The 14494-nt window shown below is 39.4% G+C and overlaps 13 non-coding genes across 13 annotated transcripts; all 13 read left to right on the top strand.

Moving 5' to 3' along the window:
* Positions 1 to 258: 258 nt before the first annotated feature.
* TRNAR-UCG (transfer RNA arginine (anticodon UCG)) lies at positions 259 to 331 on the top strand. Its single transcript has one exon. It is a non-coding gene; the product is annotated as a tRNA-Arg (tRNA).
* An 804-nt stretch (positions 332 to 1135) lies between these two features.
* Positions 1136 to 1208, top strand: TRNAR-CCU (transfer RNA arginine (anticodon CCU)). The gene has a single exon. It is a non-coding gene; the product is annotated as a tRNA-Arg (tRNA).
* Positions 1209 to 1852: 644 nt separating this feature from the next.
* Positions 1853 to 1925, top strand: TRNAR-UCG (transfer RNA arginine (anticodon UCG)). Its single transcript has one exon. It is a non-coding gene; the product is annotated as a tRNA-Arg (tRNA).
* Positions 1926 to 3446: 1521 nt separating this feature from the next.
* TRNAR-UCG (transfer RNA arginine (anticodon UCG)) lies at positions 3447 to 3519 on the top strand. Its single transcript has one exon. It is a non-coding gene; the product is annotated as a tRNA-Arg (tRNA).
* Positions 3520 to 4322: 803 nt separating this feature from the next.
* TRNAR-CCU (transfer RNA arginine (anticodon CCU)) lies at positions 4323 to 4395 on the top strand. The gene has a single exon. It is a non-coding gene; the product is annotated as a tRNA-Arg (tRNA).
* Positions 4396 to 5039: 644 nt separating this feature from the next.
* Positions 5040 to 5112, top strand: TRNAR-UCG (transfer RNA arginine (anticodon UCG)). Its single transcript has one exon. It is a non-coding gene; the product is annotated as a tRNA-Arg (tRNA).
* An 803-nt stretch (positions 5113 to 5915) lies between these two features.
* Positions 5916 to 5988, top strand: TRNAR-CCU (transfer RNA arginine (anticodon CCU)). The gene has a single exon. It is a non-coding gene; the product is annotated as a tRNA-Arg (tRNA).
* Positions 5989 to 7509: 1521 nt separating this feature from the next.
* On the top strand, positions 7510 to 7582 carry TRNAR-CCU (transfer RNA arginine (anticodon CCU)). The gene has a single exon. It is a non-coding gene; the product is annotated as a tRNA-Arg (tRNA).
* Positions 7583 to 8226: 644 nt separating this feature from the next.
* TRNAR-UCG (transfer RNA arginine (anticodon UCG)) lies at positions 8227 to 8299 on the top strand. The gene has a single exon. It is a non-coding gene; the product is annotated as a tRNA-Arg (tRNA).
* Positions 8300 to 9102: 803 nt separating this feature from the next.
* On the top strand, positions 9103 to 9175 carry TRNAR-CCU (transfer RNA arginine (anticodon CCU)). The gene has a single exon. It is a non-coding gene; the product is annotated as a tRNA-Arg (tRNA).
* Positions 9176 to 9819: 644 nt separating this feature from the next.
* TRNAR-UCG (transfer RNA arginine (anticodon UCG)) lies at positions 9820 to 9892 on the top strand. The gene has a single exon. It is a non-coding gene; the product is annotated as a tRNA-Arg (tRNA).
* Positions 9893 to 10696: 804 nt separating this feature from the next.
* TRNAR-CCU (transfer RNA arginine (anticodon CCU)) lies at positions 10697 to 10769 on the top strand. Its single transcript has one exon. It is a non-coding gene; the product is annotated as a tRNA-Arg (tRNA).
* Positions 10770 to 13882: 3113 nt separating this feature from the next.
* Positions 13883 to 13955, top strand: TRNAR-CCU (transfer RNA arginine (anticodon CCU)). The gene has a single exon. It is a non-coding gene; the product is annotated as a tRNA-Arg (tRNA).
* Positions 13956 to 14494: the final 539 nt, after the last annotated feature.

Raw genomic sequence — 14494 nt, 5'->3', positions numbered from 1 at the left:
TCCACTTCTGGAAATATCCAGAGCTATGTAAAGCATACAACTGAGCTTTAATCTCATGAAGAAAGAGGTTTAAATGCAAAAAAGAAAACGAAAGCTTATCGTACTGGTGACATTCTCATTATATAGATTCCAAAAGAGTGCTTTAATTGAAAGGAGCTGAAAAAACACAATGGGATGTAAACCTAAATAACTATCAATATCATATTTCCCATCCTTGCATACCACCTTCATTATAAAAATAAGCACAGCAGGACATATGACCGCGTGGCCTAATGGATAAGGTGTCTGACTTCGGATCAGAAGATTGAGGGTTCGAGTCCCTTCGTGGTCGGTTTTTGCCAATGGTCACACAACTCAGCTTTCCATTCAGAATGGAAGCAGGCTCTTCCAATACTCTTATAGCCATCATGTTCTCATTCCTAATTATTCATGAAGTGGAGTACATACTGCACAGTCATTTAGATTGCATCTTCAGCCTAAAATCTTGTCCATGTTAGTGGCATTAAGAAGTGCTTCTATGTACACGCACTGAATATGTAATAGGGTTGCAGAATTTTGATTTGACAGAATGGGTTTTTAGCTTAAGGGTGTGTAGATGAAATGCAAGGTGTGTAAGTATGTGTTCATGGAGTGCTTCAAGTGTAAAAATCTGTATGATTTGTGCAGTTAAAGTGCTAATTTTGCCTACGAGAAAGAAAAGTACTACAGAAGAATTATAAAGGTTTTGCACATTGGCTGCCTTTGCTGATGACACAGTTGGCTAATTTGGAAAGCATTGGTCTATTAAGTTGCAGAGTGTGGTTGAACTTGGTTAGCAGACTTGGTGCCTGTTTCTGTGTCCTGCTGAAGACAAGGACGGCTTGATACCACTGTCAAAGCCCAGTTTATTGAGAAAAGCATCCAGGAAAGAAGAAGTGTTGAGTCGAAAGTGGTTCTCCTCCAATTTCTCTCCACTTGCTCGAAATGCAGAGCCTCCATTATAGCACAGAACAGAGTGTTAAAGTCGGGGATGGAAGAGGATGAAAATGGGAAGTTTACTTATGGAGAGAACTGAGAAATGTCCTGTGTGCAGACACCAGTGTTTGACGGTTGAATACATTTAAATAATGCCTCTAGACTGCAAGTGTTCATCTGTGCCTCAGTGGCCTAAAGGATAAGGCACTGGCCTCCTAAGCCAGGGATTGTGGGTTCGAGTCCCATCTGAGGTGAAAACCAATATCCACTATTACTTTTCTAGAAAAATTTATTTATTTATTACATGCTTCCCCTCAGAAGCTTATGAGGTATTAGGAACTTTGAAATGGTACCATTTTACTTCTGTACTCTCCGGACTTATGTTGGTGTTCTGAAACTACAAAGTAGATTTTTAAACACCTATCTTTGTCAGATGCAACTTTGACCCAGCAGAAGATATTCCTTTGGAAAAAATTATTTGAATTGGATTGGTGTAAACGTTGTTTCTAGAGGTGGTGACAGGCTTTCAGCTACTTGAATAGGGCAAGTCAGGATTCATGAAACACATACAACCTTTGAGCGTGTGTAAATTGGCATATCCAGAAAGGAGCAGTTTGTACTACTGTCAAAACAGTTTCTCTCCACTTCTGGAAATATCCAGAGCTATGTAAAGCATACAACTGAGCTTTAATCTCATGAAGAAAGAGGTTTAAATGCAAAAAAGAAAACAAAAGCTTATCGTACTGGTGACATTTTCATTATATAGATTCCAAAAGAGTGCTTTAATTGAAAGGAGCTGAAAACACACAATGGGATGTAAACCAAAATAACTATCAATATCATATTTCCCATCCTTGCATACCACCTACATTATAAAAATAAGCACCGCAGGACATATGACTGCGTGGCCTAATGGATAAGGCGTCTGACTTCGGATCAGAAGATTGAGGGTTCGAGTCCCTTCATGGTCAGTTTTTGCCAATGGTCACACATCTCAAATTTCCATTCAGAATGGAAGCAGGCTCTTCCAATACTCTTATAGCCATCATGTTCTCATTCCTAATTATTCATGAAGTGGAGTCCATACTGCACAGTCATTTAGATTGCATCTTCAGCCTAAAATCTTGTCCATGTTAGTGGCATTAAGAAGTGCTTCTATGTACACGCACTGAATATGTAATAGGGTTGCAGAATTTTGACTTGACAGAATGGGTTTTTAGCTTAAGGGTGTGTAGATGAAATGCAAGGTGTGTAAGTATGTGTTCATGGAGTGCTTCAAGTGTAAAAATCTGTATGATTTGTGCAGTTAAAGTGCTAATTTTGCCTACGAGAAAGAAAAGTACTACAGAAGAATTATAAAGGTTTTGCACATTGGCTGCCTTTGCTGATGACACAGTTGGCTAATTTGGAAAGCATTGGTCTATTAAGTTGCAGAGTGTGGTTGAACTTGGTTAGCAGACTTGGTGCCTGTTTCTGTGTCCTGCTGAAGACAAGGACGGCTTGATACCACTGTCAAAGCCCAGTTTATTGAGAAAAGCATCCAGGAAAGAAGAAGTGTTGAGTCGAAAGTGGTTCTCCTCCAATTTCTCTCCACTTGCGCGAAATGCAGAGCCTCCATTATAGCACAGAACAGAGTGGTAAAGTCGGGGATGGAAGAGGATGAAAATGGGAAGTTTACTTATGGAGAGAACTGAGAAATGTCCTGTGTGCAGACACCAGTGTTTGACGATTGAATACATTTAAATAATGCCTCTAGACTGCAAGTGTTCATCTGTGCCTCAGTGGCCTAATGGATAAGGCACTGGCCTCTTAAGCCAGGGATTGTGGGTTTGAGTCCCATCTGAGGTGAAAACCAATATCTAGTATTACTTTTCTTGAAAAATTTATATATTTATTACATGCTTCCGCTCAGAAGCTTATGAGGTATTAGGAACTTTGAAATGGTACCATTTTACTTCTGTACTCTCCGGACTCATGTTGGTGTTCTGAAACTACAAAGTAGATTTTTAAACACCTATCTTTGTCAGATGCAACTTTGACCCGGCAGAAGATATTCCTTTGGAAAAAATTATTTGAATTGGATTGGTGTAACTGTTGTTTCTAGAGGTGGTGACAGGCTTTCAGCTACTTGAATAGGGCAAGGCAGGATTCATGAAACGTATACAACTTTTGAGCGTGTGTAAATTGGCATATCCAGAAAGGAGCAGTTTGTACTACTGTCAAAACAGTTTCTCTCCACTTCTGGAAATATCCAGAGCTATGTAAAGCATACAACTGAGCTTTAATCTCATGAAGAAAGAGGTTTAAATGCAAAAAAGAAAACAAAAGCTTATCGTACTGGTGACATTCTCATTATATAGATTCCAAAAGAGAGCTTTAATTGAAAGGAGCTGAAAAAACACAATGGGATGTAAACCTAAATAACTATCAATATCATATTTCCCATCCTTGTATACCACCTACATTATAAAAATAAGCACAGCAGGACATATGACGGCGTGGCCTAATGGATAAGGTGTCTGACTTCGGATCAGAAGATTGAGGGTTCAAGTCCCTTCGTGGTCAGTTTTTGCCAATGGTCACACATCTCAGATTTCCATTCAGAATGGAAGCAGGCTCTTCCAATACTCTTATAGCCATCATGTTCTCATTCCTAATTATTCATGAAGTGGAGTACATACTGCACAGTCATTTAGATTGCATCTTCAGCCTAAAATCTTGTTCATGTTAGTGGCATTAAGAAGTGCTTCTATGTACACGCACGGAATATGTAATAGGGTTGCAGAATTTTGACTTGACAGAATGGGTTTTTAGCTTAAGGGTGTGTAGATGAAATGCAAGGTGTGTAAGTATGTGTTCATGAAGTGCTTCAAGTGTAAAATCTGTACGATTTGTGCAGTTAAAGTGCTAATTTTGCCTACGAGAAATAAAATTACTACAGAAGAATTATAAAGGATTGGCACATTGGCTGCCTTTGCTGATGACACAGTTGGCTACTTTGTGAAGCATTGGTCTATTAAGTTGCAGAGTGTGGTTGAACTTGGTTAGGAGACTTGGTGCCTGTTTCTGTGTCCTGCTGAAGACAAGGACGGCTTGATACCACTGTCAAAGCCCAGTTTATTGAGAAAAGCATCCAGGAAAGAAGAAGTGTTGAGTCGAGAGTGGTTCTCCTCCAATTTCTCTCCACTTGCTCGAAATGCAGAGAGTCCATTATAGCACAGAACAGAGTGTTAAAGTCGGGGATGGAAGAGGATGAAAATGGGAAGTTTACTTATGGAGAGAACTGAGAAATGTCCTGTGTGAAGACACCAGTCTTTGACGATTGAATACATTTAAATAATGCCTCTAGACTGCAAGTGTTCATCTGTGCCTCAGTGGCCTAATGGATAAGGCACTGGCCTCCTAAGCCAGGGATTGTGGGTTCGAGTCCCATCTGAGGTGAAAACCAATATCCAGTATTACTTTTCTTGAAAAATTTATATATTTATTACATGCTTCCGCTCAGAAGCTTATGAGGTATTAGAAACTTTGAAATGGTACCATTTTACTTCTGTACTCCCCGGACTCATGTTGGTGTTCTGAAACTACAAAGTAGATTTTTAAACACCTATCTTTGTCAGATGCAACTTTGACCCGGCAGAAGATATTCCTTTGGAAAAAATGATTTGAATTGGATTGGTGTAACTGTTGTTTCTAGAGGTAGTGACAGGCTTTCAGCTACTTGAATAGGGCAAGTCAGGATTCATGAAACGTATACAACCTTTGAGCGTGTGTAAATTGGCATATCCAGAAATGAGCAGTTTGTACTACTGTCAAAACAGTTTCTCTCCACTTCTGGAAATATCCAGAGCTATGTAAAGCATACAACTGAGCTTTAATCTCATGAAGAAAGAGGTTTAAATGCAAAAAAGAAAACGAAAGCTTATCGTACTGGTGACATTCTCATTATATAGATTCCAAAAGAGAGCTTTAATTGAAAGGAGCTGAAAAAACACAATGGGATGTAAACCTAAATAACTATCAATATCATATTTCCCATCCTTGCATACCACCTACATTATAAAAATAAGCACCGCAGGACATATGACTGCGTGGCCTAATGGATAAGGTGTCTGACTTCGGATCAGAAGATTGAGGGTTCAAGTCCCTTCGTGGTCAGTTTTTGCCAATGGTCACACATCTCAAATTTCCATTCAGAATGGAAGCAGGCTCTTCCAATACTCTTATAGCCATCATGTTCTCATTCCTAATTATTCATGAAGTGGAGTACATACTGCACAGTCATTTAGATTGCATCTTCAGCCTAAAATCTTGTTCATGTTAGTGGCATTAAGAAGTGCTTCTATGTACACGCACGGAATATGTAATAGGGTTGCAGAATTTTGACTTGACAGAATGGGTTTTTAGCTTAAGGGTGTGTAGATGAAATGCAAGGTGTGTAAGTATGTGTTCATGAAGTGCTTCAAGTGTAAAATCTGTACGATTTGTGCAGTTAAAGTGCTAATTTTGCCTACGAGAAATAAAATTACTACAGAAGAATTATAAAGGATTGGCACATTGGCTGCCTTTGCTGATGACACAGTTGGCTACTTTGTGAAGCATTGGTCTATTAAGTTGCAGAGTGTGGTTGAACTTGGTTAGGAGACTTGGTGCCTGTTTCTGTGTCCTGCTGAAGACAAGGACGGCTTGATACCACTGTCAAAGCCCAGTTTATTGAGAAAAGCATCCAGGAAAGAAGAAGTGTTGAGTCGAGAGTGGTTCTCCTTCAATTTCTCTCCACTTGCTCGAAATGCAGAGAGTCCATTATAGCACAGAACAGAGTGTTAAAGTCGGGGATGGAAGAGGATGAAAATGGGAAGTTTACTTATGGAGAGAACTGAGAAATGTCCTGTGTGAAGACACCAGTCTTTGACGATTGAATACATTTAAATAATGCCTCTAGACTGCAAGTGTTCATCTGTGCCTCAGTGGCCTAATGGATAAGGCACTGGCCTCCTAAGCCAGGGATTGTGGGTTCGAGTCCCATCTGAGGTGAAAACCAATATCCAGTATTACTTTTCTTGAAAAATTTATATATTTATTACATGCTTCCGCTCAGAAGCTTATGAGGTATTAGAAACTTTGAAATGGTACCATTTTACTTCTGTACTCCCCGGACTCATGTTGGTGTTCTGAAACTACAAAGTAGATTTTTAAACACCTATCTTTGTCAGATGCAACTTTGACCCGGCAGAAGATATTCCTTTGGAAAAAATGATTTGAATTGGATTGGTGTAACTGTTGTTTCTAGAGGTAGTGACAGGCTTTCAGCTACTTGAATAGGGCAAGTCAGGATTCATGAAACGTATACAACCTTTGAGCGTGTGTAAATTGGCATATCCAGAAATGAGCAGTTTGTACTACTGTCAAAACAGTTTCTCTCCACTTCTGGAAATATCCAGAGCTATGTAAAGCATACAACTTAGCTTTAATCTCATGAAGAAAGAGGTTTAAATGCAAAAAAGAAAACAAAAGCTTATCGTACTGGTGACATTCTCATTATATAGATTCCAAAAGAGTGCTTTAATTGAAAGGAGCTGAAAAAACACAATGGGATGTAAACCGAAATAACTATCAATATCATATTTCCCATCCTTGCATACCACCTACATTATAAAAATAAGCACAGCAGGACATATGACCGCGTGGCCTGATGGATAAGGTGTCTGACTTCGGATCAGAAGATTGAGAGTTCGAGTCCCTTCGTGGTCGGTTTTTGCCAATGGACACACAACTCAGCTTTCCGTTCAGAATGGAAGCAGGCTCTTCCAATACTCTTATAGCCATCATGTTCTCATTCCTAATTATTCATGAAGTGGAGTACATACTGCACAGTCATTTAGATTGCATCTTCAGCCTAAAATCTTGTCCATGTTAGTGGCATTAAGAAGTGCTTCTATGTACACGCACTGAATATGTAATAGGGTTGCAGAATTTTGACTTGACAGAATGGGTTTTTAGCTTAAGGGTGTGTAGATGAAATGCAAGGTGTGTAAGTATGTGTTCATGGAGTGCTTCAAGTTTAAAAATCTGTATGATTTGTGCAGTTAAAGTGCTAATTTTGCCTACGAGAAAGAAAAGTACTACAGAAGAATTATAAAGGATTGGCACATTGGCTGCCTTTGCTGATGACACAGTTGGCTAATTTGTGAAGCATTGGTCTATTAAGTTGCAGAGTGTGGTTGAACTTGGTTAGGAGACTTGGTGCCTGTTTCTGTGTCCTGCTGAAGACAAGGACGGCTTGATACCACTGTCAAAGCCCAGTTTATTGAGAAAAGCATCCAGGAAAGAAGAAGTGTTGAGTCGAAAGTGGTTCTCCTCCAATTTCTCTCCACTTGCGCGAAATGCAGAGCCTCCATTATAGCACAGAAAAGAGTGTTAAAGTCGGGGATGGAAGAGGATGAAAATGGGAAGTTTACTTATGGAGAGAACTGAGAAATGTCCTGTGTGCAGACACCACTATTTGACGATTGAATACATTTAAATAATGCCTCTAGACTGCAACTGTTTATCTGTGCCTCAGTGGCCTAATGGATAAGGCACTGGCCTCCTAAGCCAGGGATTGTGGGTTCGAGTCCCATCTGAGGTGAAAACCAATATCCACTCTTACTTTTCCAGAAAAATTTATATGTTTATTACATGCTTCCGCACAGAAGCTTATGTGGTATTAGGAACTTTGAAATGGTACCATTTTACTTCTGTACTCTTCAGAGTCATGTTGGTGTTCTGAAACTACAAAGTAGATTTTTAAACACCTATCTTTGTCAGATGCAACTTTGACCCGGCAGAAGATATTCCTTTGGAAAAATATATTTGAATTGGATTGGTGTAACTGTTGTTTCTAGAGGTGGTGACAGGCTTTCAGCTACTTGAATAGGGCAAGTCAGGATTCATGAAACGTATACAACCTTTGAGCGTGTGTAAATTGGCATATCCAGAAAGGAGCAGTTTTTACTACTGTCAAAACAGTTTCTCTCCACCTCTAGAAATATCCAGAGCTATGTAAAGCATACAACTGAGCTTTATTCTCATGAAGAAAGAGGTTTAAATGCAAAAAAGAAAACAAAAGCTTATCGTACTGGAGACATTTTCATTATATAGATTCCAAAAGAGTGCTTTAATTGAAAGGAGCTGAAAACACACAATGGGATGTAAACCTAAATAACTATCAATATCATATTTCCCATCCTTGCATACCACCTACATTATAAAAATAAGCCCAGCAGGACATATGACCGCGTGGCCTAATGGGTAAGGCGTCTGACTTCGGATCAGAAGATTGAGGGTTCGAGTCCCTTCGTGGTCGGTTTTTGCCAATGGTCACACAACTCAGATTTCCATTCAGAATGGAAGCAGGCTCTTCCAATACTCTTATAGCCATCATGTTCTCATTCCTAATTATTCATGAAGTGGAGTACATACTTCACAGTCATTTAGATTGCATTTTCAGCCTAAAATCTTGTTCATGTTAGTGGCATTAAGAAGTGCTTCTATGTACACGCACGGAATATGTAATAGGGTTGCAGAATTTTAACTTGACAGAATGGGTTTTTAGCTTAAGGGTGTGTAGATGAAATGCAAGGTGTGTAAGTATGTGTTCATGGATTGCTTCAAGTGTAAAATCTGTATGATTTGTGCAGTTAAAGTGCTAATTTTGCCTACGAGAAAGAGAAGTACTACAGAAGAATTATAACGGATTGGCACATTGGCTGCCTTTGCTGATGACACAGTTGGCTAATTTGTGAAGCATTGGTCTATTAAGTTGCAGAGTGTGGTTGAACTTGGTTAGGAGACTTGGTGCCTGTTTCTGTGTCCTGCTGAAGACAAGGACGGCTTGATACCACTGTCAAAGCCCAGTTTATTGAGAAAAGCATTCAGGAAAGAAGAAGTGTTGAGTCGAGAGGGGTTCTCCTCCAATTTCTCTCCACTTGCTCGAAATGCAGAGAGTCCATTATAGCACAGAACAGAGTGTTAAAGTCGGGGATGGAAGAGGATGAAAATGGGAAGTTTACTTATGGAGAGAACTGAGAAATGTCCTGTGTGCAGACACCAGTGTTTGACGATTGAATACATTTAAATAATGCCTCTAGACGGCAAGTGTGTATCTGTGCCTCAGTGGCCTAATGGATAAGGCACTGGCCTCCTACGCCAGGGATTGTGGGTTCGAGTCACATCTGAGGTGAAAACCAATATCCACTCTTACTTTTCCAGAAAAATTGATATATTTATTACATGCTTCCGCTCAGAAGCTTATGTGGTATTAGGAACTTTGAAATGGTACCATTTTACTTCTGTACTCTTCAGAGTCATGTTGGTGTTCTGAAACTACAAAGTATATTTTTAAACACCTATCTTTGTCAGATGCAACTTTGACCCGGCAGAAGATATTCCTTTGGAAAAAATGATTTGAATTGGATTAGTGTAACTGTTGTTTCTAGAGGTGGTGACAGGCTTTCAGCTACTTGAATAGGGCAAGTCAGGATTCATGAAACGTATACAACCTTTGAGCGTGTGTAAATTGGCATATCCAGAAAGGAGCAGTTTGTACTACTGTCAAAACAGTTTCTCTCCACTTCTGGAAATATCCAGAGCTATGTAAAGCATACAACTGAGCTTTAATCTCATGAAGAAAGAGGTTTAAATGCAAAAAAGAAAACAAAAGCTTATCAAACTGGTGACATTCTCATTATATAGATTCCAAAAGAGTGCTTTAATTGAAAGGAGCTGAAAACACACAATGGGATGTAAACCTAAATAACTATCAATATCATATTTCTCATCCTTGCATACCACCTACATTATAAAAATAAGCACAGCAGGACATATGACTGCGTGGCCTAATGGATAAGGCGTCTGACTTCGGATCAGAAGATTGAGGGTTCGAGTCCCTTCGTGGTCGGTTTTTGCCAATGGTCATACAACTCAGATTTCCATTCAGAATGGAAGCAGGCTCTTCCAATACTCTTATAGCCATCATGTTCTCATTCCTAAATATTCATGAAGTGGAGTACATACTGCACAGTCATTTAGATTGCATCTTCAGCCTAAAATCTTGTCCATGTTAGTGGCATTAAGAAGTGCTTCTATGTACACGCACTGAATATGTAATAGGGTTGCAGAATTTTGACTTGACAGAATGGGTTTTTAGCTTAATGGTGTGTAGATGAAATGCAAGGTGTGTAAGTATGTTTTCATGGAGTGCTTCAAGTGTAAAAATCTGTATGATTTGTGCAGTTAAAGTGCTAATTTTGCCTACGAGAAAGAAAAGTACTACAGAAGAATTATAAAGGATTGGCACATTGGCTGCCTTTGCTGATGACACAGTTGGCTAATTTGTAAAGCATTGGTCTATTAAGTTGCAGAGTGTGGTTGAACTTGGTTAGGAGACTTGGTGCCTGTTTCTGTGTCCTGCTGAAGACAAGGACGGCTTGATACCACTGTCAAAGCCCAGTTTTTTGAGAAAAGCATCCAGGAAAGAAGAAGTGTTGAGTCGAAAGTGGTTCTCCTCCAATTTCTCTCCACTTGCTCGAAATGCAGAGCCTCCATTATAGCACAGAACAGAGTGTTAAAGTCGGGGATGGAAGAGGATGAAAATGGGAAGTTTACTTATGGAGAGAACTGAGAAATGTCCTGTGTGCAGACACCAGTGTTTGACGATTGAATACATTTATATAATGCCTCTAGACTGCAAGTGTTCATCTGTGCCTCAGTGGCCTAATGGATAAGGCACTGGCCTCCTAAGCCAGGGATTGTGGGTTCGAGTCCCATCTGAGGTGAAAACCAATATCCACTATTACTTTTCTAGAAAAATTTATATATTTATTACATGCTTCCGCTCAGAAGCTTATGAGGTATTAGGAACTTTGAAATGGTACCATTTTACTTCTGTACTCTTCAGGGTCATGTTGGTGTTCTGAAACTACAAAGTAGATTTTTAAACACCTATCTTTGTCAGATGCAACTTTGACCCGGCAGAAGATATACTTTTGGAAAAAATGATTTGAATTGGATTGGTGTAACTGTTGTTTTTAGAGGTGGTGACAGGCTTTCAGCTACGTGAATAGGGCAAGTCAGGATTCATGAAACGTATACAACCTTTGAGCGTGTGTAAATTGGCATATCCAGAAAGGAGCAGTTTGTACTACTGTCAAAACAGTTTCTCTCCACTTCTGGAAATATCCAGAGCTATGTAAAGCATACAACTGAGCTTTAATCTCATGAAGAAAGAGGTTTAAATGCAAAAAAGAAAACAAAAGCTTATCAAACTGGTGACATTCTCATTATATAGATTCCAAAAGAGTGCTTTAATTGAAAGGAGCTGAAAACACACAATGGGATGTAAACCTAAATAACTATCAATATCATATTTCTCATCCTTGCATACCACCTACATTATAAAAATAAGCACAGCAGGACATATGACTGGGTGGCCTAATGGATAAGGCGTCTGACTTTGGATCAGAAGATTGAGGGTTCGAGTCCCTTCGTGGTCGGTTTTTGCCAATGGTCACACAACTCAGATTTCCATTCAGAATGGAAGCAGGCTCTTCCAATACTCTTATAGCCATCATGTTCTCATTCCTAAATATTCATGAAGTGGAGTACATACTGCACAGTCATTTAGATAGCATCTTCAGCCTAAAATCTTGTTCATGTTAGTGGCATTAAGAAGTGCTTCTATGTACACGCACTGAATATGTAATAGGGTTGCAGAATTTTGACTTGACAGAATGGGTTTTTAGCTTAAGGGTGTGTAGATGAAATGCAAGGTGTGTAAGTATGTGTTCATGGAGTGCTTCAAGTGTAAAATCTGTATGATTTGTGCAGTTAAAGTGCTAATTTTGCCTACGAGAAAGAGAAGTACTACAGAAGAATTATAAAGGATTGGCACATTGGCTGCCTTTGCTGATGACACAGTTGGCTAATTTGTGAAGCATTGGTCTATTAAGTTGCAGAGTGTGGTGGAACTTGGTTAGGAGACTTGGTGCCTGTTTCTGTGTCCTGCTGAAGACAAGGACGGCTTGATACCACTGTCAAAGCCCAGTTTATTGAGAAAAGCATCCAGGAAAGAAGAAGTGTTGAGTCGAAAGTGGTTCTCCTCCAATTTCTCTCCACTTGCGCGAAATGCAGAGCCTCCATTATAGCACAGAACAGAGTGTTAAAGTCGGGGATGGAAGAGGATGAAAATGGGAAGTTTACTTATGGAGAGAACTGAGAAATGTCCTGTGTGCAGACACCAGTGTTTGACGATTGAATACATTTAAATAATGCCTCTAGACTGCAAGTGTTCATCTGTGCCTCAGTGGCCTAATGGATAAGGCACTGCCCTCTTAAGCCAGGGATTGTGGGTTTGAGTCCCATCTGAGGTGAAAACCAATATCTAGTATTACTTTTCTTGAAAAATGTATATATTTATTACATGCTTCCGCTCAGAAGCTTATGAGGTATTAGGAACTTTGAAATGGTACCATTTTACTTATGTACTCTCCGGACTCATGTTGGTGTTCTGAAACTACAAAGTAGATTTTTAAACACCTATCTTTGTCAGATGCAACTTTGACCCGGCAGAAGATATTCCTTTGGAAAAAATGATTTGAATTGGATTGGTGTAACTGTTGTTTCTAGAGGTGGTGACAGGCTTTCAGCTACTTGAATAGGGCAAGGCAGGATTCATGAAACGTATACAACTTTTGAGCGTGTGTAACTTGGCATATCCAGAAAGGAGCAGTTTGTACTACTGTCAAAACAGTTTCTCTCCACTTCTGGAAATATCCAGAGCTATGTAAAGCATACAACTGAGCTTTAATCTCATGAAGAAAGAGGTTTAAATGCAAAAAAGAAAACAAAAGCTTATCGTACTGGTGACATTCTCATTATATAGATTCCAAAAGAGAGCTTTAATTGAAAGGAGCTGAAAAAACACAATGGGATGTAAACCTAAATAACTATCAATATCATATTTCCCATCCTTGTATACCACCTACATTATAAAAATAAGCACAGCAGGACATATGACGGCGTGGCCTAATGGATAAGGTGTCTGACTTTGGATCAGAAGATTGAGGGTTCAAGTCCCTTCGTGGTCAGTTTTTGCCAATGGTCACACATCTCAGATTTCCATTCAGAATGGAAGCAGGCTCTTCCAATACTCTTATACCCATCATGTTCTCATTCCTAATTATTCATGAAGTGGAGTACATACTGCACAGTCATTTAGATTGCATCTTCAGCCTAAAATCTTGTTCATGTTAGTGGCATTAAGAAGTGCTTCTATGTACACGCACGGAATATGTAATAGGGTTGCAGAATTTTGACTTGACAGAATGGGTTTTTAGCTTAAGGGTGTGTAGATGAAATGCAAGGTGTGTAAGTATGTGTTCATGAAGTGCTTCAAGTGTAAAATCTGTACGATTTGTGCAGTTAAAGTGCTAATTTTGCCTACGAGAAATAAAATTACTACAGAAGAATTACAAAGGATTGGCACATTGGCTGCCTTTGCTGATGACACAGTTGGCTACTTTGTGAAGCATTGGTCTATTAAGTTGCAGAGTGTGGTTGAACTTGGTTAGGAGACTTGGTGCCTGTTTCTGTGTCCTGCTGAAGACAAGGACGGCTTGATACCACTGTCAAAGCCCAGTTTATTGAGAAAAGCATCCAGGAAAGAAGAAGTGTTGAGTCGAGAGTGGTTCTCCTTCAATTTCTCTCCACTTGCTCGAAATGCAGAGAGTCCATTATAGCACAGAACAGAGTGTTAAAGTCGGGGATGGAAGAGGATGAAAATGGGAAGTTTACTTATGGAGAGAACTGAGAAATGTCCTGTGTGCAGACACCAGTCTTTGACGATTGAATACATTTAAATAATGCCTCTAGACTGCAAGTGTTCATCTGTGCCTCAGTGGCCTAATGGATAAGGCACTGGCCTCCTAAGCCAGGGATTGTGGGTTCGAGTCCCATCTGAGGTGAAAACCAATATCCAGTATTAGTTTTCTTGAAAAATTTATATATTTATTACATGCTTCCGCTCAGAAGCTTATGAGGTATTAGAAACTTTGAAATGGTACCATTTTACTTCTGTACTCCCCGGACTCATGTTGGTGTTCTGAAACTACAAAGTAGATTTTTAAACACCTATCTTTGTCAGATGCAACTTTGACCCGGCAGAAGATATTCCTTTGGAAAAAATGATTTGAATTGGATTGGTGTAACTGTTGTTTCTAGAGGTAGTGACAGGCTTTCAGCTACTTGAATAGGGCAAGTCAGGATTCATGAAACGTATACAACCTTTGAGCGTGTGTAAATTGGCATATCCAGAAAGGAGCAGTTTGTACTACTGTCAAAACAGTTTCTCTCCACTTCTGGAAATATCCAGAGCTATGTAAAGCATACAACTTAGCTTTAATCTCATGAAGAAAGAGGTTTAAATGCAAAAAAGAAAACAAAAGCTTATCGTACTGGTGACATTCTCATTATATAAATTACAAAAGAGTGCTTTAATTGAAAG

The sequence above is a fragment of the Lissotriton vulgaris genome, chromosome 5 (assembly GCF_964263255.1).
Source record: "Lissotriton vulgaris chromosome 5, aLisVul1.2, whole genome shotgun sequence".
NCBI lineage: Eukaryota > Metazoa > Chordata > Amphibia > Caudata > Salamandridae > Lissotriton > Lissotriton vulgaris.
This window is presented reverse-complemented; position numbering and strand designations above follow the sequence as displayed.